Genomic DNA, 13,266 nt, shown 5'->3' with positions numbered 1-13,266 from the left:
GTTGCGGAACACTTTAGATACATGAATGAAGGGCGGCCTGCTGGTCCATCGACTTGTGTCCAGAAACGAGGTTTTCCGTTCGACTTGAAAATGCAACAAGCTCTTGTCGACCAATCATTGAGAATACAGATATGCAAATGGAGCAAACATCCAGGATGATGGAAAGTTCTCAAAATGTTTGCTTCCAATGTTGCATCAGACGGTGAGAGATTGCGAGTCTGAAGCAGATACTTCGATCGTTCCAAAGGGGGGAAATTGGACGAGATGCATAGACGGAAGGAATTCCAGGCATCAGCACAAGGACAGAATGACAAAATTTATATGCCATAAATGATGTAAACACAGAAGATGTGACATGCTTCGTAATGCTACACCCCTCTGGATCATAACACCACATGACCAGCTTGAAGAAAATGGCACGCCTGGGTCAAATTGAAAAATGCAGGTTCTGCAAAGTTGAAACGGCACTGTTCAATTTTGAAAATGCACATTTTTAATGTCCAAACGACTATAAACAAAGGTACAACAATATGTCCAGCGTAGCCATTGGCACATCTGCATATTCGCATATTGGCCTATCTGCACAAATTTCAATATCACATCTTCAAAAGTAGAGGAAGCACATGACCTGCCAACTTGCATTAAATGTGGACATTGAAAACATGGCAGTGACCCTCCTACCCAACCCCAGATATAATCTTCTGAAATAAAAAGAAAGGAAAACGTCGTTAATCGAAGCATTGGGATTCAATCCGATCTGATCTGAAACATCTGCTGCAATGGAGTACTCGACACTCATCGATGACATTAAGAGGACTTGGAAGACAATGTGACACCAGTAATTGGATATGATAAAATGACAGAGCCCAGGAAATGTTACAAGTGGAAGATTGGATTTGTGACTTTAAAAACATCCCTGTGAGTCAAGAGGCAGCGAGGGTAAATAAACATTCCATGTTTAAGGTTAAGAACGTTGTAACTTGCTCCTCAAAACGTCAACCGAAAGAAATGAAGACTGGCACTTTGGGCTTGTGGGGTGGGGTTGGGGGAGGGGCGGGGTGCAGGGTGCAGGGTGATGTCCATGCAGCCCTCGGTCAACCCAGTCAGGCAACCTTCACCATCATCGCGCATTCAATTCAAACCAAAACTAACAAATTGCTCAGGTCACCAAATATTGTTGATCTAAAGAGATGCAAAGCCGGTGGGTGAGTCTACATGATCTCACACTCAAGACTTCTACGTACCACCTCAGTCATATCCAGCCTCAGAAGACTTGTTCAATGACTTCTATGATGGTTGCCTCGTCGCCTTCCTCTCAAAACTGGATGAAATGCAACTTTGGTTCCATCACTCAGATCTACAGAATTGAGATTCCAGACTGGTGGACACACTATCTTTTACTAGTGATAGGTGTGCACAACCATCCTTGACCATGGTGTGAAGCGTCGGCCGAGGCCCTCACTGTTTTCTTCGCCCTCACTTTTTCACGTTCATTTGCTTTTAAATTTGTTACCCTGCCTTGGGTAACTTTTGTTCATGATCCCTGGTGTTGGGCGAGCGGCTAGGGTGCCGGCTTGGGATCCTAGGATCCTGGGTTCGAATCCCGGTCGATCGCTGAATTAACGCCAGGGCGGTTGACTCAGCCTGTCATCCTTCCGAGGTCGGCTAATTGAGTACCAGTTCACTGGTAATTCCCTGTTTGTCGTTAAAGGCGGCAAAAAAGGGTTGGCGTCAGGAAGGGCATCCGGCCGTAAAACATTGCTTCAAAAAGGGGACCGAAAAACAACAACAACCACGGTTCCCGAAAAAGGCCAACCCCCGCTTTGCGGGGAAAAATGGCCTCTAAAGGTGGTTATATTTTTATATATACCCTGCACTCGTGAAGTGAAAAGCGGGATTAAGCGATTGTCTGTGTGTGCACATGTTTTGTACGTACGCACGTGTCTGCATTTTGTACACCGCTCCTTTCCTATTCCATCCCCAGGCGCTGCATGACGTCAGTGCCCGGCGATGACGCGTGCTGAAATGGAGTACTCAGTTTTCACTCCAGTTTTTTTCTTTCTTGTTTTCTTTTTGTTTGTACTGGCGATATCTCAGCCATCCTTTGACCTAGGAAGCTGAAATTTGGGCATAATAGTGAGCAAGTGCTTTGGCAAAAACAGCGTTTTTGATTAATCATTTTTTACCGATTTGATTAATCGGTAATCAAATTTTTGATAAAAACTGAATTATTATTGATTTATTAATTACTTATTTGTTTCCTTTCTCATCTGGGCAATATCTCAGACACCTTTTGAGCTGGGAAGCTGATATATGGTCACGACAATGACCAAGTTGGCTGTGAAGGGTATTTTTGATTTATTGATTAATCAATTAATCGATTAATTGTCATTATTCCATTAATGACAATTTTTTTTTAAGTTATAGATTCAGATGAAACGGTGGTGGTTTAGGTATTATATTAGCCAATTGATGAATAATTTAATTCGTTTACCATTATTATTTATTTATTTTCATTATTAATCAATTATTTATTTCCTTTCTCATCTGGGCAATATCCCAGGCACCTTTTGAGCTCGGAAGCCGATATTTGGACCCCGACAGTGACCAAGTGATGTGGCTATAAAGGATATTTTTGATTTATTGATTGAACAATTAATCAATTTATTATGTATTGATTAATCAGTTTATTGATTTTGATTAATGACTTATTTAATTAATTTTCAAAAAGTAATAACTTCGGATGAAACACTGGTGGTCGAGGTTTGCTATTAGCCAATTGATTAAGAAATCAGTTTACGATTGGCATTTATTGATTTTAATTACGCAATTAATCAATTATTATACACCTCTCCCTCCCAATACCGTCTCTATGTGCTGCATGGCGGTATTGCCAGGCGTGAGGGAGCCCCGGCAATACCATGCTGGAGGATATTATTTTTTTGGCATGGGGGCGGTTTACTTTGAATGTATCTGTACTTGTCTTTAATTCATTTTCTCAGCAAGCGTGGGTCCAATTGACAAAAAAAATTTGCATTGTTGGGGCGCCTCCTCCTGTATAATTTTTGTGATAATTATGACATCATCGGCCACGTGGTACGAACGCCATCTTGGAAAAACGTTGCACCTATATATCTCCGAAACCGCTCAATGGAAAAAAATTGAAACATGGTTCATTGTCAAGTACTCCACAAATGGAATAAGATATGTTAATGATGATGTCATCAGTGCCTTCATTGTGACATCATAATTTGCCAAGTACAACACTTGATCTGATGAGTATGAAATTTTTCTTTTCTCTGCAACTGTTAGACACAACATTTTCACCAAAGAAGTGCTTCATCCTGCATAATTTTTAGCTCACCTGGAACGAAATTCAGGGGAGCTTATGCGATGGCGCATCGTCAGTCTGTCCGTCCATCCATAAACACTTGCAACTTCTTCTCCGAAAGCGCTGTCACAAAAAAACATTTTTAATCGGGGTAATACCTTCGGGGTCTACCAGGGTCAAAGTGGATCCAGGCTTGACCCCCCCAAAATCGGTATTTGCTTTTTCCTCTGAAACTACACACACTATTTCGATGAAATTTGACCACAACCTTCATCACCCGACCACAACCATACCAAAGTTGGTTCACGGCATCAAAAATATCGGGCCCTGAGGGGGCCTATGGGGGTGGGGGTTGTCCCGGGGGGGGGGGTGGGGGTTGCCCCCCAAAATAGGTATTTGCTTGTTTGTTTAAAGTCTTATTACTATGTTAGTATGATTATACATGCTGCTTTGTCTTCGAGCAACCATTGAAATTGGTTTAAAATACCTTTAGCCATTGTAGTACACTGTTTATGCTACCAAGTGAACGCCAGTGGTATTGCCCCTATGTTTGATGATAATTATGTCATAGGTCACGTGGTACAGGTGCCATCTTGGAAAAACGTTGCACCTCTACACTACCGGTCAAAAGTTTTAGAACACGTCAATTTTTCCAGTTTTTATTAAAATTTACGCAGTTTAATATCCAGTGAATAACCTGAAATGGTACAAAGGTAAGCAGCAAACTGCACGAGGTTAAAAAAAAAGTTTAGGTTTGCAAAAACGGGAAAATAATGCAAATTGCACAGTTACATTGTAAAAAAAGGCCTTCTTCAAGGAACAAGTAATGGGTTAACAACTTACAGCTGTTCTGCAGCAATGTAAGTAAATTAAGCGTTGAAAGTTGATGCAAACAATTCCTACAGGTGTCCCAACCCCTGCTGATTAATTGATTACAAACCCCCTGTCTGTATAAAAGCCGTTTTGGAACAGACTGTTATTACACCCTCTGAAGTATTATTTGGACAATATTGCACTGCAGGAAGTCGTATATTGGAAACTGGAGGAAACTCTGACAGGAAGAGGTCTGGCAGACCCAAAGCCACAACAGAATCAGAAGACAAGTTTCTGAGAGTCAACAGCTTGCGTGATAGGTGGCTCACAGGACAACAGCTTCAAGCACAGCTTAACACTGGTCGAAGTAAGTCAGTTTCAACTGTGAAGAGAAGACTTCGAGCTGCAGGTTTGACAGGTCCAGTGGCAGTAAGAAAGCCATTGCTAAGATGGCAAAATAAGAAAAAGAGGCTTGCGTGGGCCATGAAGCACCGCCAGTGGACTACTGAAGACTGGAAGAAGGTCTTATGGACCGATGAATCAAAATTTGAAATCTTTGGTTCATCACGTAGGGTTTTTGTACGCCGTCAAGTAGGCGAAAGGATGGTTCCTCTGTGTGATACCAACTGTCAAACATGGAGGAGGAAGCGTGATGGTCTGGGGCTCTTTTGCTGGATCCAGAGTTGGCGACTTGCACAGAGTGACTAGCACCCTGAACCAAAAGGGCTACCACAGCATTTTGCAGCACCATGCAATACCCTCTGGTATATGCCTAATTGGTCAGGGGTTCATCCTACAGCAAGATAATGACCCTAAACACACCTCCAGGCTATGTCAAAACCACCTTCGAGGAAAATAACAAGACGGTAGGCTTCAAATCATGGAATGGCCAGCACAGTCTCCAGACTTACACCCCATCGAGCTGGTTTGGGATGAACTGGACAGAAGGGTGAAAGCAAAGCAACCTACAAGTGCAACACATTTGTGGGAACTTCTGCAACAGTGTTGGGAAGAACTTCCCGAACAATATTTGATTTCCATTGTAGAAAGAATGCCACGAGTGTGTTCGGCGTTTATATCCGCAAAAGGTGGCTACTTTGCTGAGGCAAACATTTAAATTAAATTTTGTTAAACAAAATGATTCATTCATTTCTTTTTTTATCTCCAATTATTTATTTGTTCTATGTTTAATTTCAGAGTACATTGAGACATTAAACTGCGTAAATTTCAATAAAAACTGGAAAAATCGAGGTGTTCTAAAACTTTTGACCGGCAGTGTCTATCTCCGAAACTACTCCATGGGAAAAAAATTGAAACGTGGCTCATTGTAAAGAATGCCACATGGGGAATAGGTGTTGTTAACAATGACGTTATTGGTGCCGTAATTATGACGTCATAATTCCCCAGGGACAACGTTTAGTCGATCAGTTCGAAATTAATTGAGTGTGATCTGCACAACAATTATATTAGAAAATATAAATGTTTGTTGTCATCGCTCACGTGGTCTGACAGCCATATTAGATCAAAGAAAAAAAACCCCTTAAAAACAGACCAGTTGGCTCGCATCAAGTTGACTGTGCAGGGTGAGTATTCTATGAATACCATCTCGTTTTCTCAGCAACCGCTTGAGCGGTGGACACGACACATTCACCGCAGGAGCAGCTATCCATGAAGAATAAAAAAAATCGAAGTTACATGATGGTTGGATGGAAAATGTGACCGGTGTTCCAAACAAATCTTTTGTGTGTGCATGGGTTGCAGGGTGTTTCACGTATCAGGAATAATGTTTCACGTCCCACGCCACTTCGCTTCACTCGGCCGAATTTAACATTCAGAGAGGGCATAACCCCAAAAATACAATCCTGAGGCAAAGCCCTTTTAAAAATGAGATCCCAAAATGCCCTCGGTCATTTCCACAAGGCTCCAACTATCAACAGGTCTATAGACCAGTTTAGGGGGTTGGAGAGGAGGGACATTCAACACGTGACTTTCAAAATTATGTGTGAAGGCTAACGGGGCCTTTTGCGCATGCGCTGTGAGCACGTTTTCGTGACGGTTCTGCGAGCCGGGCACTTTTGATCTGCCGTTACGAGCACGAAAACCCGATTCAAATCGTCTTTTAAACATAATTTAAGCATTTAGACGAAATACTGGCAATTTCAAGATGTTTAACCATACTCGTTCTGTTCATGAATGCAAATGGGATTCACGGAAATATGAGAAATATCTGAGGGCGAGAGGTGTGCGCCATCTGTTTTGTTCCTTTGCGATCAAGCAAGCACTCCAACGGAACGGAACGAAGTGCTCGACACCGCTTATCGCCGATAGCAAGCTGCTTTCCAACCGAACGCACTGCCTCTGATCACCTTCATTCATCCTTCACTCCTCTCCCTCATTCCTTCTTACTCAATCCTTCATGCGATTGCCCTGAGGCGAGAACATTGTTGCTCGGCAACGCCAAAAAGCGGAAGTGGAGACAAACGCTCAGGGGTGAAAGTCCAACTTGCTCAAAGAGTAAATGTGAATATTTCCGTAGATAAAATATTATTAAAATTAAATGGGTGCGGTGGTGCATTATGTGGGATACATACAGGGGGAAGAGGGCAATCAAATCCAGCATATTTGTTGATGTCGTAATATACACTACATGGCCAAAAGTATGCGGACACCCCTTCTAATTGGTGCATTCGGCTGTTTCAGCTACACCCATTGCTGACGGATATACAGTGCATTCAGAAAGTATTCAGACCCCTTCACTTTTTTCACATTTTGTTATGTTGCAGCCTTATGCTGAAATCGTTTAAATTCATTTTTTCCCTCATCAATCTACACTCAATACCCCATAATGACAAAGAGAAAACAGGATTTTAGAAAGTTTTGCAAATTTATTAAAAAGAAAAAACGGAAATATCACATTGACATAAGTATTCAGACCCTTTGCTATGACACTTGAAATTTAGCTCAGGTGCCTCCCATTTCTCTTGATCATCTTTGAGATGTTTTTACACCTTGATTGGAGTCCACCTGTACTAAATTCAATTGATTGGACATGATTTGGAAAGGAACACACCTGTATATATAAGGTCTCACAGCTGACAATGCATATCAGAGCAAAAAACCAAGCCATGAGGTCGAAGGAACTGCCTGCAGAGCTCAGAGACAGGATTGTGTCGAGGCACAGATCTGGGGAAGCCTACAAAAAATTTCTGCTGCATTGAAGGTTCCCAAGAGCACAGTGGCCTCCATAATTCTTAAATGGAAGAAGTTTGGAACATCCAGGACTCCTCCTAGAGCTGGCCGCCCGGCCAAACTGAGCAATCCGGGGAGAAGGGCCTTGATAATAGAGGTGACCAAGAACCTGAGGGTCACTCTGGCTGAGCTCCAGAGATCCTGTGTGGAGATGGGAGAAACTTCCAGAAGGACAACCATCACTGCAACAATCTACCGATCTGGGCTTTATGGCAGAGTGGCCAGACGGAAGCCTCTCCTCAGTGAAAGACACATGAAAGCCCACTTGGAGTTTGCAAAAAAGCACCTAAAGGACTCTTAGACTGTGAGAAACAAGATTCTGTGGGCTTTCATGTGTCTTTCACTGAGGAGAGGCTTCCGTCTGGCCACTCTGCCATAAAGCCCAGATCGGTAGATTGTTGCAGTGATGGTTGTCCTTCTGGAAGTTTCTCCCATCTCCACACAGGATCTCTGGAGCTCAGCCAGAGTGACCATCGGGTTCTTGGTCACCTCTCTTACCAAGGCCCTTCTCCCCTCATTGCTCAGTTTCGCCGGGCGGCCAGCTCTAGGAAGAGTCCAGGTTGTTCCAAACTTCTTCCATTTAAGAATTATGGAGGCCACTGTGCTCTTGGGAACCTTCAATGCAGCAGAGATTTTGTTGTAGGCTTCCCCAGATCTGTGCCTCGACACAATCCTGTCTCTGAGCTCTGCAGGCAGTTCCTTCGACCTCATGGCTTGGTTTTTGCTCTGATATGCATTGTCAGCTGTGAGACCTTACATAGACAGGTGTGTGCCTTTCCAAATCATGTCCAATCAATTGAATTTACCACAGGTGGACTCCAATCAAGGTGTAAAAACATCTCAAAGATGATCAAGAGAAATGGAAGGCACCTGAGCTAAATTTTCAGTGTCATTGCAAAGGGTCTGAATACTTATGTAAATGTGATATTTCAGTTTTTTCTTTTCAATAAATTTGCAAAACTTTCTAAAATCCTGTTTTCTCTTTGTCATTATGGGGTAGTGAGTGTAGATTGAGCGAGGGAAAGAAATGAATTTAAACGATTTCAGCATAAGGCTGCAACATAACAAAATGTGAAAAAAGTGAAGGGGTCTGAATACTTTCTGAATGCACTGTATATAATCAAGCACACAGCCATGTAATCTCCATAGACAAACATTGGCAGTAGAATGGGCCATACTGAAGAGCTCAGTGACTTTCAACGTGGCACCGTCATGGGATGCCTCCTTTCCAACAAGTCAGTTTGTCAAATTTCTGCCCTGCTGGAGCTGCCCCGGTCAACTGTAAGTGCTGTTATTGTGAAGTGCAAACGTCTAGGAGCAACAACAGCTCAGTCGCGAAGTGGTCGGCTCACAGAAGCTCACAGAATGGGACCACTGAGTGCTGAAGTGCGTAGCACGTAAAAAAATCGCCTGTCCTTGGTTGCAACACTCGCTACCGAGTTCCAAACTGCCTCTGTAAGCAACATCAGCACGACAACTGTTCGCCTGGAGATTGTTTGTCGAGATCGGTGGCAACATTTTGGGGAAGGCCCTTTCCTGTTTCAGCATGACAATGGCCCCGTGCACAAAGCGAGATCCATACAGAAATGGTTTGTTGAGATCGGCATGGAAGAACTTGATGCCTGCACAGAGCCCTGACCTCAAACCCATCAAACACTTTTGGGATGAATTGGAACGCCGACTGCGAGCCAGGCCTAATCGCCCAACATCAGTGCCTGACCTCACTAATGCTCTTGTGGCTGAATGGGAGCAAAACTCCGCAGCAATCTTCAAACATCTAGTGGAAAGCCTTCCTTGTGGAAATGAAAATACATCTTCAATGAAAAGTGTGCAAGCAAGTCAATAGACGATAATCGCAGGCAAACATAACTAGAGCAATGCGACTGTGTCGCCAATTTGCCTCTGCATAGTCCCACAACGTTCACTGTCCTAAAAATAAACGAGTTTCAATTTAAATCCCTTCCACTGTTTTCAAGTATCACATTTTCACCAGCCATGACAAGTTTCACATCAATCAGTGAAGCGGTTTCAGAGAAGGGATATTTTTAAATTATTGGCTTTCAACCTAATATGGCGGCTGCCACACCACGTGACATATCGCCTTTGAAAATGTACACTCTGCATATGTATGGGTAGGGGATCACATTTGTGAAGTTTCATGTTAATCGGATAAGGTTCGTTTTTCTATCCAATATGGCTGCCAAACCACGTGACCTAGGACATCATCATTTTCAAACTATATGCAACAGTGCTGTTAGAATGTTAGATGATATTTGTAAAATTTCGCATCGATAGGGTGCGTGGTTTCACAGACAGAACTAGTATGGCACTCAGTGGAGAGCATACCTCCACCTGGTTGGCCATATCACTCAATGGTGAAGAATCACTTAAAAAATTATACCAGCTGGATCCGGATCTGGATCTTCACCAAAATTGAATCGATTCTTCCTTGTCACATACACAAACTGTCCACCAAGTTTCGTCCAAATCCGTCCATAACGTTTTGAGATATCCTGCTATATGTTGGTTTTAGCCCCATCATTCAATGATGAAGAATCACTTAAAAAATTAAATAATTATCATATCCGAATCCATATTCAGATGTTCACCAAAATCGAATCTATTTGTCCCTGTCAAACACCCAACCGGTCCACCAAGTTTCGTTCAATCCATCCACAACTTTTTGAGATATCCTGCTATGTATAGTTTTTGGCCCTCTCTCCCAATGGTGAAGAATCACCATAGAAATTCTAGTAGCCGGATCCGAATCCGGATCTTCACCAAAATCTAATCATTTTGTCCTTGTCACATACGCTACATCTCTGCCAAATTTCGTCCGAATCCATCCACAATTTTTTGAGATATTTTGTTCACAAACGGACAAACAGACAGGGGTGAAAACATAACCTCCATCTCCCCCGTGTGTGTGACCCACTCTCCCCCATAAGTGACCCACTATCCCCCGTGTGTGACCCACTCTCCCCCATGTGTGTGACCCACTCTCCCCCGTGTGTGACCCACTCTCCCCCATGTGTGACCCACTCTCCCCCATGTGTGCAGTTTGCGTGATGTAGGAGGGATGGGGGCAGGGAGGGAGAGCTCTTGAAATCACATTTTACATGAGATGCAATAACACATTTCAAACTGTATTTCCCATGTGCACGCACATGCATTCACATGTTATTAGAAGTAAATAAATTGTGTAGATTACATCATTTGTGGATCTGATAAATTGCCAGTAACCATTTTGTAAAACTGAATGTGCAGGTGCAGCATCTAACTCAATATGTCCAAATGTCACACACGTCCATACCCGTGGGATTCCCACCGGTGACCCCACTAGTTACTTAGGTTTCTGGTGGTGAGATTTTGATGGCGTCGTATAAACAGCCTGAACAAGGAATCCAAGCGAATTGAATCTACTATAAATGGAGGTGTGTGTGTGTGTGTGTATTGTGTGTTTGTGTGTATGTGTTTGTGTGTGTGTGTGTGTATCTGTGTGCGTGTGTTTGTGTGTTTGCGTGTGTGTATGTATGTTTGTGTGTGTGCGTGTGTATGTGTTTGTGCGTGTGTGTGTGTATGTTTGTTTGTGTGTGTGTGTGTGTGTGTGTGTATGTGTTTCAGTGTCAAACTTGAGCATAATACTGCAGCATAATGTTATGGTTAGAACATCCGCCCTGAATCTGGGAGATCGGCATCCTCAATGAATCATACTAAACACTTTAAATATACTACGTGTTGTTGCTTCCTTGATGCTCATCTATCTATAATTCCAGTAATCTCTGTGTGTATGTTTGTATGTTTGTATGTTTGTATGTTTGTATGTTTGTCTGTGACCGCTGTTTCTCGACAACCACGGGTCCGATATACTTGAAACTTGCCAGGTATATTGCTGGGGACCTGAGGATGTGCCTTTTCAAGGTTTCATATTAATCGGACAAGTAGTTACCGAGCTATGGCGATTTCTTTACCAAACTCCGCAAGCCGTTCGCTTTGGACCAAACCATTTCATGTGAATAGAGGGGGGGGGATTGTCACCGTACTCGCAAGCCGTTCGCTTTGGACCAAACCATTTCATGTAAATAGAGGGGGGGGGGGATATAATTTTAGATATATATATAGTACGGGCATGCCCTAGTTATTTAAAAAGCAGAGAAAGCGGACCAAATCATAGGTCGGCAACCATCGCACATGCTTGATGGGACCAAGGGCCTCATCCTGCGTTGAGATTTCTCGCAAGGGAACTCGTATTAGAAAGCAGTGAGTTGTTGATGCAAACCTCTCGAGGATCATGAAGAATTGTGATCTGTTGGGGGCAGAACCCCGATTCCGCGTGACCTGTTGGGGGCAGAACCACGATTCCGCGTGACCTTTTGGGGGTAGAACCCCAATTCCGCGTGACCTGTTGGGGGCAGCACCCTGATTCCACATGACCTTTTGGGGTCAGAACCCAGATTCCGCGTGACCTTTTGGGGGAGCACCCCGATTCCGCGTGACGTTGGGGGCAGAACCCCGATTCCACATGACATTTTGGGGGCAGAACCCCGATTCCACGTGACTTGTTGGGGGAAGAACCCTGATTTCGCGTGACTTTTTGGGGGCAGAACCCCGATTCTGCGTGGCCTTTTGGGGGAGAACACCGATTCCGCGTGACTTGTTGGGGGCAGAACCCCGATTCCGCGTGACATTTTGGGGGCAGAACCCCGATTCCGTGTGACTTGTTGGGGGAAGAACGCTGATTCCGCGTGACTTTTTTGGGGCAGAACCACGATTCCGCGTGACCTTTTGGGGGTAGAACCCCAATTCCGCGTGACCTGTTGGGGGCAGAACCTTGATTCCGTGTGACCTTTTGGGGGAGCACCCCGATTCCGCGTGACTTGTTGGGGGAAGAACCCTGATTTCGCGTGACTTTTTGGGGGAGAACACCGAATCCGCGTGGCTTGTTGGGGGCAGAACCCCGATTTCGCGTGACATTTTGGGGGCAGAACCCCGATTCCACATGACTTGGGGGAAGAACCCTGATTTCGCGTGACTTTTTGGGGGCAGAACCCCGATTCCGCGTGGCCTTTTGGGGGAGAACACCGAATCCGCGTGGCTTGTTGGGGGCAGAACCCCGATTTCGCGTGACATTTTGGGGGCAGAACCCAGATTCCACATGACTTGTTGGGGGAAGAACCCTGATTCCGCGTGGCCTTTTGGGGGAGAACCCCGATTCCGCGTGGCTTGTTGGGGACAGAACCCCGATTCCGCGTGACATTTTGGGGGCAGAACCCCGATTCCGCGTGACTTGTTGGGGGAAGTTGGGGGAATTGTTGGGTGACTTGTTGACTTGTTGTGACTTGTTGGTGACTGTGACTTGTTGTGACTTGTTGTGACTTGTTGGGGGACGTGACTTGTTGTGACTTGTTGAAGTGAAGTGACTTGTTGGTGACGTGAAGTGACGTGTAGTGACTTGTTGAAGTTGTGACTTGTGACTTGTTGAAGTGAAGAAGTGACTTGTTGGGGGACGCTGATTCCGCGTGACTTTTTGGGGGCAGAACCCCGATTCCGCGTGACTTGTTGGTGGCAGAACCCCGATTCCACGTGACCTATTGGGGGCAGAACCCCGATTCCGCGTGACTTGTTGGGGGAAGAACCCTGATTCCGCGTGACCTTTTGGGGGCAGAACCCCGATTCCGTGTGACTTGTTGGGGGCAGAACCCCGATTCCGCGTGACCTTTTGGGGGCAGAAACCCGATTCCGTGTGACTTGTTGGGGGCAGAAACCCGATTCCGCGTGACATTTGGGGGGCAGAACCCCGATTCCGCATGACCTTTTGGGGGCAGACCCCGATTCCGCATGACCTTTTGTTTTGGGGGCAGAACCCCGATTCC

Source organism: Myxine glutinosa, chromosome 10 (genome assembly GCF_964187855.1).
Source record: "Myxine glutinosa chromosome 10, kmMyxGlut1.1, whole genome shotgun sequence".
Taxonomy (NCBI): Eukaryota; Metazoa; Chordata; class Myxini; order Myxiniformes; family Myxinidae; genus Myxine; species Myxine glutinosa.
This window is presented reverse-complemented; position numbering follows the sequence as displayed.